This window comes from Capra hircus, chromosome 2 (genome assembly GCF_001704415.2).
Source record: "Capra hircus breed San Clemente chromosome 2, ASM170441v1, whole genome shotgun sequence".
Taxonomy (NCBI): Eukaryota; Metazoa; Chordata; class Mammalia; order Artiodactyla; family Bovidae; genus Capra; species Capra hircus.
Window position 1 is genome coordinate 103,637,320 of NC_030809.1, and position 15,783 is coordinate 103,653,102.

Below are 15,783 nucleotides of genomic sequence, written 5' to 3' on the forward strand. Positions count from 1 at the left end.
AAATCTTATTAAGTATTTTTTATATATTATCTTGTTAAATTCTTAAAGGAGATCTGTGGAGCAATTAATACAACATTCTTTTTTTTTTTTGGTATCTGCAAAAATGAACATTAGAAAAATAAATCAACCTAGAAAAAATGGACAAGTTTCTAGAAGCATATAGCACACCAAAATGAATCAAGAAGACATAGATAACTTGAACAGATGATCACTAGAGGTGAAATAGAATCTGTAGTTTTAAAAACTCCCTATAAACAAAAATCCAGGACTGAATGGCTTCACTGGGGAATTCTACCAAACACACAAGGAAGAACTTGTACCAAGTCTCTCAGACTCTTCCAAAAGACATTGTATGAAGCTACCATCACTCTGATACCAAAACCAGACAAAGACACTACCAAAACAGGAAATTATAGGCCAGTAACTTTGATGAACAACAAATAATCTTAAAATTTACACAAAATCATACAAGAATCAGAATTCCAAAGCAATCTTGAGGAGAAAGAACAAAGCAGGAGGCATAACTCTTGCAGACTTTAAATAATACTACAAAGTTATAGAAATCAAAACAGTGTGATATTGGCATAAAAACAGACATATGGATCAATTGAACAGAGTAGAGAGCCAATAAATAAGCACATACATCTGTGAGCAATTCATCTTTGACAAAGGGGACAAGAATATACAATGGGAAAAAGAGAGTCTCTTCAGCAAGTGGTGTTGTAAAAACTGGCCAGCCATATGTAAATCAGTGAAGTGAGAACACACCCTTATACCATACACGAAAATAAATAAACCCAAAATGGCTTAAATACTTAAATGTAAGGCATAGCACCGTAAAACTTTAGAAGAGATATTAGGCAAACCATTCTCTGACATAAATCATACCAATGTTTTCTTAGGTAAGTTTCCCAAGACAATAGAAATAAAAGCAAAAATAAACAATGGAATTTAATCAAATTTACAAGCTTTAGCACTGTTCAAAAGACAGCCTTTGAACTGGGAGAACATGTTTGCAAATGATGCGACTGACAAGGGCTTAATCTCTAAAATACCCAAACAGTTCATACAACTCAACAACAAAAAACATACAACTCAATCAAAAAACAGAAGACCTATACAGACATTTTTCCAAAGAATACCATTTAGATGGCTAATAGGCATATGAAAAGATACTCAGCATTGCTATTTACTAGAGAAATGCAAATCAAAACTACAATGAAGTATCACCTCACACCAGTCAGAATGACCATCATTAAAAAGTCTGCACAGAAAAAATGCTGGAGGGAGTGTAGAGAAAAAGGAACCCTCCTATACTGTTGATAGGAAAGTAAACTGGTACAGCCATTCTGGAGAATAATATGGAGGTTCCTTAGAAAACTAAAAGTAGAGCTACCATATGATCCTGCAATTCCACTCTTGCGTATATATCCAGAAACCATAATTCTGAAAGATACATACACCTCAACGGTCATTGCAGCACTATTTACAATAGCCAAAATATGGAAGCAACGTAAGCATCCTAGACAGATGAACGGATAAAGAAGACGTGGTATGTATACACAATGGAATATTACTCAGTCATAAAAGGAATGAAATAATGCCATTTGAAGCAACATGGATGGACTTAGAGATTATCCTGCTGAGTGAAGTATGTCAGACAGACAAAGGCATATATCATATGATATCACTTATATGTGGAATCTAAAAAATAATACAAATGAATTTATTGACAAAACAAAAACAGACTCACAGATGTAGAAAACAAACTTATTGTTACCAAAGGGAAAGAGGAGGTAGGAATAAATTATGAATTTGGTATTAACAGATGCAAACTACTATAATAAAATAGCAAACAATAATGTCCTACTACACAGAACAGGGTACTATATTCAATACCTTGTAATAACCTATAATGGAAAAGAATCCAAAAAAAGAATACACACACACACATATAAAACTGAATCACTTTGCTGTATACCAGAAATTAATGCAACATTATAAATCAACTATATTTCAATAGAAAACAAAAACAAAAAATCCCAATGAAAAATCCAGATAAAGAGGAATTGACCATGTAAAACATTTGGTTGCCATGTAGATCATTTAATGTACTGAGCCTAGTAATCCGTTTGGTTAAAAACTGTCAAAGTGCTTGCTATGATTGATTTTGCATTCGGTCAAATTATATGCCAGTTCTCTTACTACCAAAAAAAAAAAAAACTCTTAAAGCAATAGTAATTCAGTGTTTGCTTGACCTCTATATCTTAGATTTTGCAGCAGTGAAAATATCTCTCCTTTCTGTTGTTAGGAGGTTGAAGCAAAAGTAAAAAATTGTCAGGCCCAGACTGACTACCCATGGTAAAAGCTCTTTAGTGACATAATTTATAGGGAACATGTGATAGTTTCCAGGAGTGACATGCGTCATCTTCCCTCATGAAACTATGTAGAATGTAATTTTACAGTTGGGTAAATTCTCAAGGCAGGGCACCAAGATCTGGCTGTGGGACACCCATTAATGTCAGAAGGAGTCAAGGGGCTCTATTCCTCATGCCCCTCTTAGAGAATGCACCTGTGTTGGCCTGTTGTGAGAGGAGTCCATTCCTTTTCTGGAAATTCTGAATGCTGATATTAACCAGTGTCATGTATGGACATTTATAAAACTTTAGGTTGGTACTTTGGTTTGTCTATAGTTAATCATGGCATGAAAATGCAAAGTTATGCATTTTTACCTCCATATAAATCTAGACTTATAAAAATAAGGCAACCGTAAGCTAAATAATGTTATGTGAAATAGATGTTATCTAATTAGAATGCTTATAGAATGATGATCCATATGCTTTCAGACCTAGAATAGTATTAATGTAGCTAAAAAAAGCAAAGTCCATGCAATAATGAAAATTCTAATATTTCAAGTCTTTGCTTCCTATTTCTTTCACATGGGGAAGGTGGCACATAGGCCTTTGTAATACTTGTTAAAATTCCCATTTTTCTTTTTTAATTTACAACCCTCACATACTTCAGCAACCTCTAAATGGCTGTGCTCCAAAAATCCTCCGCTTACTCTTGAATACCTATGTTGTATTTATCTTCTTTCCTTGTGTTTTCTTTTAAATGTCTTAACAAACAGTCTGGTTAGGTGGGATGTGCCTGTGAGGAGGTGGTGTGGGCAGGAAACTGAGGAAGCCATGCCGTGATTGTGATCTGCCTTAGCAGAAGGTAAACACAAAGTGAATGGTAATCAGTAGTAGTACATAATAATGGAGGTTTTTAAAAGCATGTATTGGATATCATGCATATATTCATTTTTACAAATTTGCAAACATTTTACAATGTGCATATTTAATTGCCAAGTACAAAGAAGCCTGGGCTTCCCAGGTAGCTCAGTAGTAAAGAATCTGCTTGCCAATGCAGGAGACGTGGGTTTGATTGCTGGGTCGGGGAGATCCCCTGAAGTAGGAAATGGCAACCCACTCCAGTATTCTTGCCTGGAGAATTCCATGCACAGAGGAGCCTGGTGGGCTATAGTCCAGGGAGTCTCGAAGAGTTGGACATGACTGAGTGCACACAAACACGCACAAAGAACCACAGAGAATATAAAAATGAAAAAACACAGAGATATATCTTCTGCTATCAAAGAAGGAGTTTTAAAAACCTAGAGGGGTGGGATGGGGTGGGAGGTAGGAGGGACATTCATGAAGGAGGAGACATATGAATACCTATGGCTGATTCTTGTTGATGAACGGCAGAAACCATTACAGTATTGTAAAGCAATTATCTGCCAATTATATATGAATAAATTTAATAAGAAATAAAATGAACATATTTTATACTTTCCACGTTAAAAATTTTAGATGATGGAAATGTTCTATAACATCGTTTTATAAAGCCTTGTGGTAACCATCAGCTACATGGACTTTTAAAGCACCTGAAATATGGCTGAAGTAACAGAAAATGTTAGTTTCTAATTACATTTAATTTACATTTAAACTGGAATAGCCATACATTTAAATTAAAAAGAATATTCTTTTATTCTTTAGAGATTTGAAGTTTTATTCAAGCGAAATCTCTAAGCCTAAAAGGAGTGCTTAGTACAGGTGCTGAATACCCATCTAGTGAACAAATGACTCAAAGAGCCCTAGCTCCAGCTTAGATCCACCTTCCCTCGCCCATGTTTAAGAGCTTGACTTCCCCCGGGCTGTTACAAACAGGACCTCCCCCTGGGAGAGCCACAGTATCTGACCCTTCCAGCTTTCTATCTCAACCACTAACTCTTCCATTTAAACCTTCATGAAATCCAGCCAATTGCATCTCCTAAGCATTTCTAGAAACAGCCTCCTTCTCGCCAGCCCTACCTATACCACCCACGCAAATGCAAGTCTCCACCAGGCTTAAGTAGCTCAAAGCCGAGCCTGTCCCTCATGCACTGAATACTTTGCCCTTGTTTTTGACAGAGTTTGTCTTCTCAGCCGGGTCCTGAGGGCCTGCAGGCTCTACGCCTCCATATTTGTCTGGTTCTCCAGGCCCCAGCTCTTCGGCTCCTATTCCTTTTCTTTAACCTCTCCCAGTAGTGGGTAGAGTGGGCCCAGTTTTCCTCACTACTTACCCCACCCAGGCTGGGGTGGGGCGGTTGTTAGGGCTACTCCTGTTCTCTTCCAGCACTGACACAGTCCCTGGCCAAATGAATCCTCGCTCCAGGGCGCTGACCATTCTATTCTCCCATGGCGCCTCAGACCAGGACTGCCCACCGCTGGGCTTCCTGAAGTTTGGTGAAGCGCATGCCGAGGGTCCCAGGCCCTCTGGGTGGAAGCTGCAGCTCACGCTGATTGTGGCCTCATATGAGGCAGGAGACTGACTCCCAGGGCCACTGCAAACTGACCTGACCTGTGGAGGCGGAGAGCCTGGGCTACGTGTCTCCCTGCAGCACATTTGTGTAATGATCAGAGAAATACGAAGTAACATTTGGAGGCTACTTTCACTGTCCTATGCCCTTCACTTGTATCATCTTATGAAACCTTCACAGTAGTCCTGTGAAGGTAGGCATCGCAAGTTCCCTATGAATGAACAAGTTCTGTTCTGACAAAGTTAGCTAGGTACCTAACTAACACAAACGATTATATATTACTGTACTCTAATAGGTTTATAACACTTTTCACTCCAATAATATATTAAAAAACTAACAAAAAAAGAAAACAGTTTTACTCTTACAATACAGTACTTTGAGAAATGGGCTTCCCAGGTGGTGTTAGTGGTAAAGGACCTGCCTGCCAATGCAGGAGACATAGAGATGCAGGTTCTATCCCTGGGTTGGGAAGGTCCCCTGGAGGAGGGCATGGCAACCCATTCCCGTATCCTTAGAGAATCCCAAGGACAGAGGAGCCTGGCAGGTTATAGTCCATAGGGTTGCAAAGAGTTGGACACGAATGAAGCGACTTAGCATGCACGTAGGCACACACACCTTGACAAGTACACTGGTGCAGTACGACAGCGGGCATACGGGGGCTGGCATCAAGTGAATCGGCAAGGAGAGTCACTGATTGCAGGAGGGAAACGAGGTGGGAGATGGTAGAGCTGAAGGATCATCAGCAATAAGAGACGGCGAGCTTCAATTTCACTCATGCCTGATGTTGGCGGCACAGGTTCCTTGCTGGATTCAGTTCTATCTACCCTCTTGAAAAAACAATCCAGTGATGTTTCGCTAGTACTGTGCCAGCTACATCACTGCTGCTTTTTATGCTTGTTTCTGGATATCTGGGGCTTGAAATAAAGATACTATACTACTGTACTTTATATATTTTTACACAGTAAAGTACACAAAAGCACAGCCGCTTGTATAGGATGCATGCACGTGACAATGTATACCAGACACGTGAACCATTTACCTGACTGGACATGTGAAAGCAAGTTTGCATTTTTGAAAGTTCACAACTTAACTATTCCTATGTAGGTGGCTTACTGTACTAACATCATCTCTATTTTACAGAAGTTTTCATAGAAGTAAGAAAAATTGACTGCTCAGGGGCATGCAGCTAGCTGGCAAATGGAGGGGCCAGGTCTCCGGTGCCCCTCAATGCTTCACTGACACCCAGGCGCTTGCACCCAGCAGCTCCAGCCAGAAAAGGCCTGGTTGCCAGGGATCGCGCTCAGCTGCTGCCTATGGGGCTGCGCCAAGGCTTCCAGAGGTGTCAGGTTGGCTCCCAGCAGCCTCAGTACATGGGTGTGGCCAGGTGAACCAGGGGAGAGCCCTGGCTAAGGATAACACCCACCACCTGCTAGCAGCACCCTCCTTACTCCCATGCATGGAAGTTTGAATAGCTACCATACTAGACAGAGAATATCTGGAAAATCCAAAAATCAAGCTTGTGAGGTAAGCACTGAAATTTCAAAAGAGGATTAATGCTGCCAGTTAAGCACAAACATAATTCTTTAAGCCTCAGAGAAGTAAAATATCTCCATTGAAAAAATTTTAAAACAATAGTTTCATGTAGATTAGAAGGATGAAGTATTATTTAGACTGTGCCATGGATTTCCTGGATGAGTTTAAGGGGCATCAGGTCTTTTATATACACTTGCTCACTGGGCTCCCAAGCTGGGACATATTGCCTCTACTTTATAATGGACACAGTTAAGACTCTGGGGTTAATTAACATACCCAAGTTCACCCGACTAATAGGTAGTGCTTACTAGGGTTGGATCCAGGTGGACCTGACTCCTGACCACAGGTATGTTCTATGTGAAGGAATAAGGGGGGGATCAAAAATGGTTCAAGGCCACAAAACAGGATGACTTGAAGGTGGCAGTGCCCTAACCAGAAGCGATTTAGTCAGGCAGAGGATTAGCTGGAAGGTAGTGAATGGATGTATAAACTAGTCAGGGAGGAAGAGAGCAGTGAAGATTTGGAACTAAGGGAAAGACTAAATGCTTAGGATGGGAACAGATGTGGAAGCCAATTGCAAAATCTGATGACTGAGGCTGGAATTGGGTGGGTCATCAAAGAAAAGAATGTACAACAAAGGCATGTAATTAAAATCTTAGGAAAGAAGCACTTTTAGGTCTCAGGAAGAAGAGAGAAGCCACTTAAAAGATTAGTGTAGTGTTAGAGCAGAAGGAAGAAACAATATCACCACTGGTGGTAGTGGTCACCAGTGTCAAATTCTATAGAAAGAAAAAAGGAGGTTGAAGAGCTAGTGATAAGAATGAAGAGTTCCCTGTTGGAAAGTTTAGTAATCCTTAAAAGAGGAATCACAACTATACAGAAATCCGAAAATTTCCTCAAACTTTATATTTTCTCAAGGCCCTCCCCTGTGTTCCTAGGCCTATATTGTCATGAATACCAATCGCTTTTTTCAGGAATTAAGGTGAAGACGATCTGAGCACTTTTGAAATAGACCTTATGACTTTCATGACGCTGAATCAGTCTTATCTCCCTATTTTTAGCACTGGTCTATGGCTGGATTTAGTAGCACTTAATGAAAGACTAGAGATCTCTTAAAGGAAATTAGAGATACCAAGGGAACATTTCATGCAAAGGTGGGCACAATAAAGAACAGACATGGTATGGGCCTAACAGAAGCAGAAAATATTAAGAGGAGGTGGTAAGAATACACAGAAGAACTATACAAAAAATATCTTAATGACCCAGATAACCATGATGGTGTGATCACTCACTTAGAGCCAGACATCCTGGAGTGCAAAGTCAAGTGGGCCTTAGGAAGCATCACTATGAACAAAGCTTGTGGAAGTGATGGAATTCCAGTTGAGCTATTTCAAATCCTAAGAGATAATGCTGTGAAAGTGCTGTACTCAATATGCACTTGAGTGCATATTTGGAAGTTTGGAAAACAGCAGTGGCCACAGGACTGGAAAAGGCCAGTTTTCATTCCAATCCCAAAGAAAGGCAATGCCAAAGAATGCTCAGACTATGCACAATTGCCCTCAGTGCACACGCTAGCAAGGTAATGCTCAAAATTCTCCAAGCCAGGCTTCAACAGTATGTGAACTGAGAAATTAAAGATGTTCAAGCTGGATTTAGAAAAGGGAGAGGAACCAGAAATCAAATTGTCAACATCCACTGGATCATTAAAAAAGCAAGAAAATTCCAGAAAAAGTCTACTTCTGCTTCATTGACTATGCTAAAGCTTTTGACTGTGTGGATCACAACAAATTGTGGAAAATTCTTAAAGAGATGGGAATACCAAACCACCTTACCTGCCTCCTGAGAAACCTGTATGCAGGTCAAGAAGCAGCAGTTAGAACCGAACATGGAACAACAGACTGGTTCCAAATTGAGAAAGGAATAAGTCAAGGCTCTATATTGTCACCCTGCTTATTTAACTTAAATGCAGAGTTCATCATGTGAAATGCCAGGCTGAATGAAGCACAAGCTGGAATCAAGATTGCTGGCAGAAATATCAATAACCTCAGATATGCAAATAACACCACCCTTATGGTAGAAAGCCAAGAGGAACTAAAGAGCCTCTTGATGAAAGTGAAAGAGGAGAGTGAAAAAGCTGGCTTAAAACTCAACATTCAAAAAACTAAGATCATGGCATCTGGTCCCATCACTTCATGGCAAATAGAGGGGGAAACAAAGAAACAGTGACAGACTATTTTCTTGGGCTCCAAAATCACCGTAGATATTGACTGCAGCCATGAAATTAAAAGACACTTGCTCCTTGGAAGAAAAGAAATAACCAACCTAGACAGCATATTAAAAAGCAGAGACATTACTTTGCCAGTAAAGGTCTGTCTTAATCAAAGCTATGGTTTTTCCAGTAGTCCATGTATGGATGTGAGAGTTGGACCATAAGGAAAGCTGAGCACCAAAGAATTGATGCTTATGAACTGTGGTGTTGGAGAAGACTCTTGAGAGTCCCTTGGACTGCAAGAAGATCAAATCAGTCAATCCTGAAAGAAATCAGTCCTGAATATTCATTGTAAGGACTGATGCTGAAACTGAAGCTCCAATACTTTGGCCACCTGCAAGAAGAAAAGCCAACTCATTGGAAAAGACTCTGATACTAGAAAAGATTTAAAACAGGAGAAGGGGATGAAAGAGGATGAGATATTTGGATGGCATCACTGACTCAATAGACCTGAGTTTGAGCAAACTCTGGGAGATAGTAAAGGGCAGGGAAGCCTGGTGTGCTGCAGTCTGTGGGGTGGCAAAGAGTCAGACACGACTGAGTGACTGAACAACAGCAAATACGAATATAGGGTGAATGAATGAGACTAGGTAATGTTTTAGTCCCATGTATATTTTAGCAGCAGGGAAAATATTATTTGTTAATTATTGAACCCCCAGGTACTAAGTATTATTGGTAAAACAGAATAAAATGTCATATATTATTTTTGTTCTCAAAGAATTTATAGTCTGTATGAAGGAAGGGATGAAACAAATACACCGGAGATTGTTAGGTACTTATTTTATGAAACACAGCGTTGATAGCTAACCAGGTGCAATGGTCCAGTCAAACTGTTTTTTAAATGCTGAACTAGTTTCCTCCTCTATTTAGCTCCCTGGCCCCCATACCTTTCTCTGAGAATGCAGGACATCCGCATATTTTGGTAAGTGAATGAGTAAGGCCTGGCACACAAGAGCCTCTGGAACCTTGCCATAGGGTATAGCCAGTATCCATTCTGATTGGATGGATTTCTCATCACCTCAGTTGTTGAATATTTTGATTATCACCCTGGAGGTGCCTATTATTAACACTAAGAATTTGCAAAAACTCTTAGAAAATCAGGTAAAACAAGTGACTCAAAGATAGGGGTGATGTTAACTTCTTTAGGTAAAATGATTATCATGCATTAATCGCATTAATAATGAATATGTGGGTACGTCTAAATTTGATATTCCTCTAGTAACTTTGGATTGAAGTGTGCTCAGAACACAAAGGTGGTTAGTCTGGCCTGGTCTTTGCTGTTAATTGGCTGTATAGCCTTGCTTAAATCACTTTACTTCCTGGGTTTGTTTTATTTCTTTGTGAAATATGTAAGGTGAAAAATTCTATCAGAATGATTTCTGCTTCAGGAATCAGAAAAATCCTATTTAACTGGCCTAAGAACTAAGGACTTTTTATACAACATATGACAAGAGGCCCATAGGGAGGATAGTCTTAAGGAATGATAAATGAAGACCCTGGTTCCACTTCTTTATGAGTTTCTTGGTTCTACTCTCTGCATGTGTGAAGTTCGTGATCAGTGTAGTTGAATAAGATGGACATTACTTCCTGTGTCTTTCATAAGAGTGAATGGTATTTGTCCTCTCACCTCCCAAATAGACTTCCCCTGAAGTTTCTGCTCACAGCTGTGTCATATGCTTCTGTCTAAACTAATACTTGGCAAGGAGAATAGGACCCCACGATTGACTTAGACTATACCAGTGTTGCCCTCTGATTGGGGATGAATCCACCTTTCCTTTAACATGGCCAAAATAGACCATGGGTACCCAAATGAAACCAAGATTCTGTTTGGGAAAAGGAAGGAGAGTGTGACTACTCTGTGGACAATTATGATGTTCCTTTCAGCAAATGTAACTGTTGATCTGTCTTCCTTCTTTAATATTGCTCCCTCCTTACCTCACAAACTCCACACCTGTTTTCGAACCCCTAACACTCTCAAATAGTGATCATCTATTATTTACACGAAAGTCATCCATGGGAGGACAGTTAAATGAATCAAACTTTGTTCTAACACCAGTCCTTCTCTCATTACTCCATTGCTTCAAGGGCTATAAAAGGAAAAGTGGGTTATCCAAGGGGATCCTGCATATTGCTAATAATGCCAATGATCACGGGTGAGTCCTCATATTAACTCAATTGTATTGTTCTGGTTTTCATTTGTCAACTATCTGCCAGGTACTGAGAAGAGACCCGGAGGACAGGACGATTTGATGTAGTTGCTACTGAGGGGGTACAATGCCCTTTGGCAGAAATTCAGCCATTTGAATCTATTGGCTAGCACTGTCAAATAAATGACCTGTTCTTAGCCAGGCACACTGACTCACTGTATTCCCACAAAAAGGAAATTCAGAGAGGATTAATGAGGTTGCTGAGGAAGTGGGAAAAAGAAATCAGCTGACTGATTAGTACTATTTCTTAGTGTCTTTACCTTGGACATTGGTGAGTGTACTTGATGATTTATATTCTGATTCCTTCCTGATTTATTTCTGAATGTAACCTGTATCTATCATCTTAGGTCTATGAAAAAGTCATCTTATTAACTAGAATCCTGACTTTCCAATCAAGTATAAGATCTTAAATTATTATCTATAGCTGATAATGAAGCTATGGGCCAGCTCAGGCTGAAGTGAGTTCCTCTGTACCCCTAAGGAGGAATTCAGTGACTAGCACATAATGGTGGATCAGACAAGTGTTCTTGATCAGACACTCTTGCTCCCTACTTCCCTCTGTTAGATTACACCCTGGTGACTCTATCTTTCAGTTGGCTTGTTATCCACAGATGGGTATGTGAACAGTTTCTCATAAAGTATATTTCAGTTTCAGAAGAAGTATGAATGTGTAGTAATTCAAAATTTTAATTTGAGACACAGCTCTGGTTATGTGATCAATGGCTGTTAACTTACAATAGATTCAAAGTTGGATCAAGAATTACAATATTGTAAGATATGAAAAAAAAAGATTCTAAAAGGAAAGATATACCCGTTTGAATGTAGAGTTCCAAAGAATAGCAAGGAGAGATAAGAAAGCCTTCCTCAGTCATCAGTGCAAAGAAATAGAGGAAAACAATAGAATGGGAAAGGCTAAAGATATCTTCAAGAAAATTAGAGATACGAGGGAAGATTTCATGCAAAGATGGGCTCAATAAAGGACAGAAATGGTATGGACCTAACAGAAGCAGAAGATATTAAGAAGAGGCACCAAGAATACACAGAAGAACTGTACAAAAATGATCTTCATGATCCAGATAATTAGGATTGTGGGATCACTCAGCTAGAGCCAGACATCCTGGAATGTGAAGTCAAGTGGGCCTTAGGAAGCATCAGAGCTAGTGGAGGTGATGGAATTCCAATAGAGCTATTTCAAATCCTAAAAGATGATGCTGTGAAAATGCTGCACTCAATATGCCAGCAAATTTGGAAAACTCAGCAATGGCCACAGGAATGGAAAAGGTCAGTTTTCATTCCAATCCCAAAGAAAGGCAATGCCAAAGAATGCTCAAACTACCACACAATTGCACTCATCTCACATGCTAGTAAAGTAATGCTCAAAATTCTCCAGGCCAGGCTTCAGCAATACATGAACTGAACGTCCAGATGTTCAAGCTGGTTATAAAAAAGGCAGAAGAACCAGAGATCAAATTGCCAACATCCACTGAATCACGGAAAAAGCAAGAGAGTTCCAGAAAAACATCTATTTCTGCTTTATTGACTATGCCAAAGCCTTTGACTGTGTGGATCACAATAAACTGTGGAAAATTCTGAAAGAGATGGGAATACCAGACCACCTGACCTGCCTCTTGAGAATCCTGTATGCAGGTCAGGAAGCAACAGTTAGAACTGGACATGGAACAGACTGGTTCCAAAGAGGAAAAGGAGTACGTCAAGGCTGTATATTGTCACCCTGCTTGTTTAACTTATATGCAGAGTACATCATGAGAAATGCTGGGCTGGATGAAACACAAGCTGAAATCAATATTTCCAGGAGAAATATCAATAACCTCAGATATGCAGATGACACCACCTTATGGCAGAAAGTGAAGAAGAACTAAAGAGACTCTTGATGAAAGTGAAAGAGGAGAGTGAAAAAGTTGAATTAAAACTCAACATTCAGAAAACAAAGATCATGGCATCTGGTCCCATCACTTCATGGTAAATAGATGGGGAAACAGTGGAAACAGAGGCAAACTTTATTTTTTCAGACTACAAAATCACTATAGATAGTGACTGCAGGCATGAAATTAAAAGTCTCTTACTCCTTGGGAGAAAAGCTATGACCAACCTAGATACACATTCAAAAGTAGAGACATTACTTTGCCAACTAAGGTCCATCTAGTCAAGGCTATGTTTTTTCCAGTAGTCATGTATGGATGTGAGAGTTGGACTATAAAGAAAGCTGAGCACTGAAGAATTGATGCCTTTGAACTGTGGTGTTGGAGAAGACTCTTGAGAGTCCCTTGGACTGCAAGCAGATCCAACCAGTCCATCCTAAAGGAAATCAGTCCTGAATATTCATTGGAAGGACTGATGCTGAAGCGGAAACTTTGGCCACCTGATGTGAAGAGCTGACCCATTGGAAAAGACCCTGATGCTGGGACAGATTGAAGGCAGGAGGAGGAGGGGACAACAGAGGATGAGATGGTTGGACAGCATCACTGATTCAATGTACATGAGTTTGAGTAAACTCCAGGAGTTGGTGACAGACAGGGAAGCCTGGTGTGCTGCAGTCCATGGGGTCACAAAGAATCAGACACAACTGATTGACTGAACTGAACTGAAATTGTTCCAGAAAGAGTCAACCTCATGTGGCTCTGGCTGGCAGTGTAATCTTGAATGCTTTAGTCCCTTTTCACCTCATTTTCTTCCTTCTGTAGATGAAAGGTTTTTTTTTTTTTTTTTAATTCCAATGTATCTTCTTTGTTGACTTATATGCCATCACTCTTTCTTCTTTTTTATAGTGGCTCCTTTAGGGTATATTATACATATCTTTAACTTATCACAATTTAGCTTTAAGTAATATACTTCATTTTTTCTCTTTACAGCCTTTATGTCATTGTCATTATGAATTATATTTCTATGTTTGTCATAAAAGCAAACATACATTGTAATTGGTTTTACTTTTAACAAAGAAACTATTTTTAAAATATTTAAAAATTAAGCAATAATATCTTTCATATTTGGGTTTCCCAAACCCAAGGTGGAGTGGTAAAGAACTTGCTTGCCAATGAAGGAGATGCAGGAGGCATGGGTTTGATGCCTGGGTGGGGAAGAGCCCCTGGAGCAGGAAATGGCAACCAACTCCAGTATTCTTGCCAGGAAATCCCATGGGCAGAGGAGCCTGATGTGCTGCACAGTCTCTGGGATCACAAAGAGCTGGATAGGACTGAGTGACTGAGCACTCACACAATCATCTTTCATATTTACCCACGTGTTCACCATTTTAGTGCTTTTCGTTCCTTTGTTTATATACAGATTTCCACCTGATATCATTTTCATTATGCCTAAGGGACTTCTTTCAATATTCCTTATAATACAGTTTTGCTGGGAATTCATTTTTTCAGTTTTTGAAAGTCTGAAAAAATTTATTTCCTCTCTATTTTTGAAGATATTTTCACTGAGTATAGAATTCTACATTGACTCTTGTCCCCCCTTCTATTCAGTACCTCGAAGATAATTCTCCACTGTATTCTGCAATGTATTATTTTCAGCAAGAAATCTGCTATTGTTCTTATCTTTGTTCTTCTGTATATAATGTGCCTTTTCTCATTTTATTATGATATGTATCAATATCATTTTAATAATATTTCCTATGCTTGGGTTTAGTTGAGCTTTTAAAATATATACATCTGTAATTTTTGACAAATTGGAAAAATTTTGGCCATGACTGTTTAAACATTTTTACTGTCTTCCTCTTATGGGTGACTCTGTAAGTTTTATTAGCTCCTTAAAGTTATCTCACAGCTCTCTCATGCTCTGTTCAGTTTTTGTCCAGTCTTTTATCTGTTTTCATATGGAGTATTCTGCTTTGTGATGTATTCAGATCCACAAATCTTTTCTTTTCATTGTCCAATCTGTTGTTAATTCTGCCTGTAGAAATATTGTCAGTTACTACAATTTTTTATCGCTAGAAATTTGACTTAGTTCACTTTTGTGTCATCAATATCTCTATTTATAATTCACTCATTCTGTCTTCTTGAATACATAGAATGTGTTAGAAAAACTGTTTCAACATTCTCGCATATTAATTGTGTTACCTGTATCATTTTTGGATCTTTTTCTATTGATTGATTTTTCTCCTCACCATGTGCCATAGTTTCCTGTTTCTTTGCATATTAGAGAATTTTTGACTGGGTGGCAGATATTGTGAATTTTACTTTGTTGGGTGACAGGTATATTTAAATTCCTTTAATATTTCTGTGGTTTGTTCTGACCTCAAGTATGTTACTTGGAAATAGTTAGATTCTGCCAAGGCTTGCTTTGAATTTTCCTAGGTGGGACCAGAGCTGTCTTTAGTCTAGACCTAAGTTTTCTATATTACTGAAGCAATATCTTTCTGTGTGCTTAGTGCCCTATGAATTATGAGGGTTTTATATTTTCTCTATGGGAATATTAACTAATTCCAGGCTGATGTGAGTTCCAGAGATTTTTCTCTCTTCTCCTATTGAGATGTTTTATTTTCTGTCTTGGACAGTTTCCTCATGCACATGTCCACTCAGTACTCAATCAGAGGTGTAAGGGGGACCCTCTGCAGATATCTGGAGAGCTCTCTCTCTCTCTCTGGCTCTCCTCTCTGGGAGTCTTTCTTGTAAACTCTTGCCACAATAGAGTTGGCTTCCTGGCTCTACTATCTCATCAATTCTAGGGGATGGCTGACTTCACCATCCCTGTGCTGCAGCCTGGAAGCTCTCCCCAGGCAATAAGCGGGGACAATCATAGGGCTCATCTTGTTTGCATCCTCTCTCTCAGTGATTACTTTTCTGTGCTGCCTGATGTGCAGTATCTAAAAACTGTTATTTCATATATTTTGTATGATTTTAAATTTGTTTTTGAAGTGGGAGAATAAATCCGGTGCCAATTACTCATCTCGGCAGAAGCAGAAATTG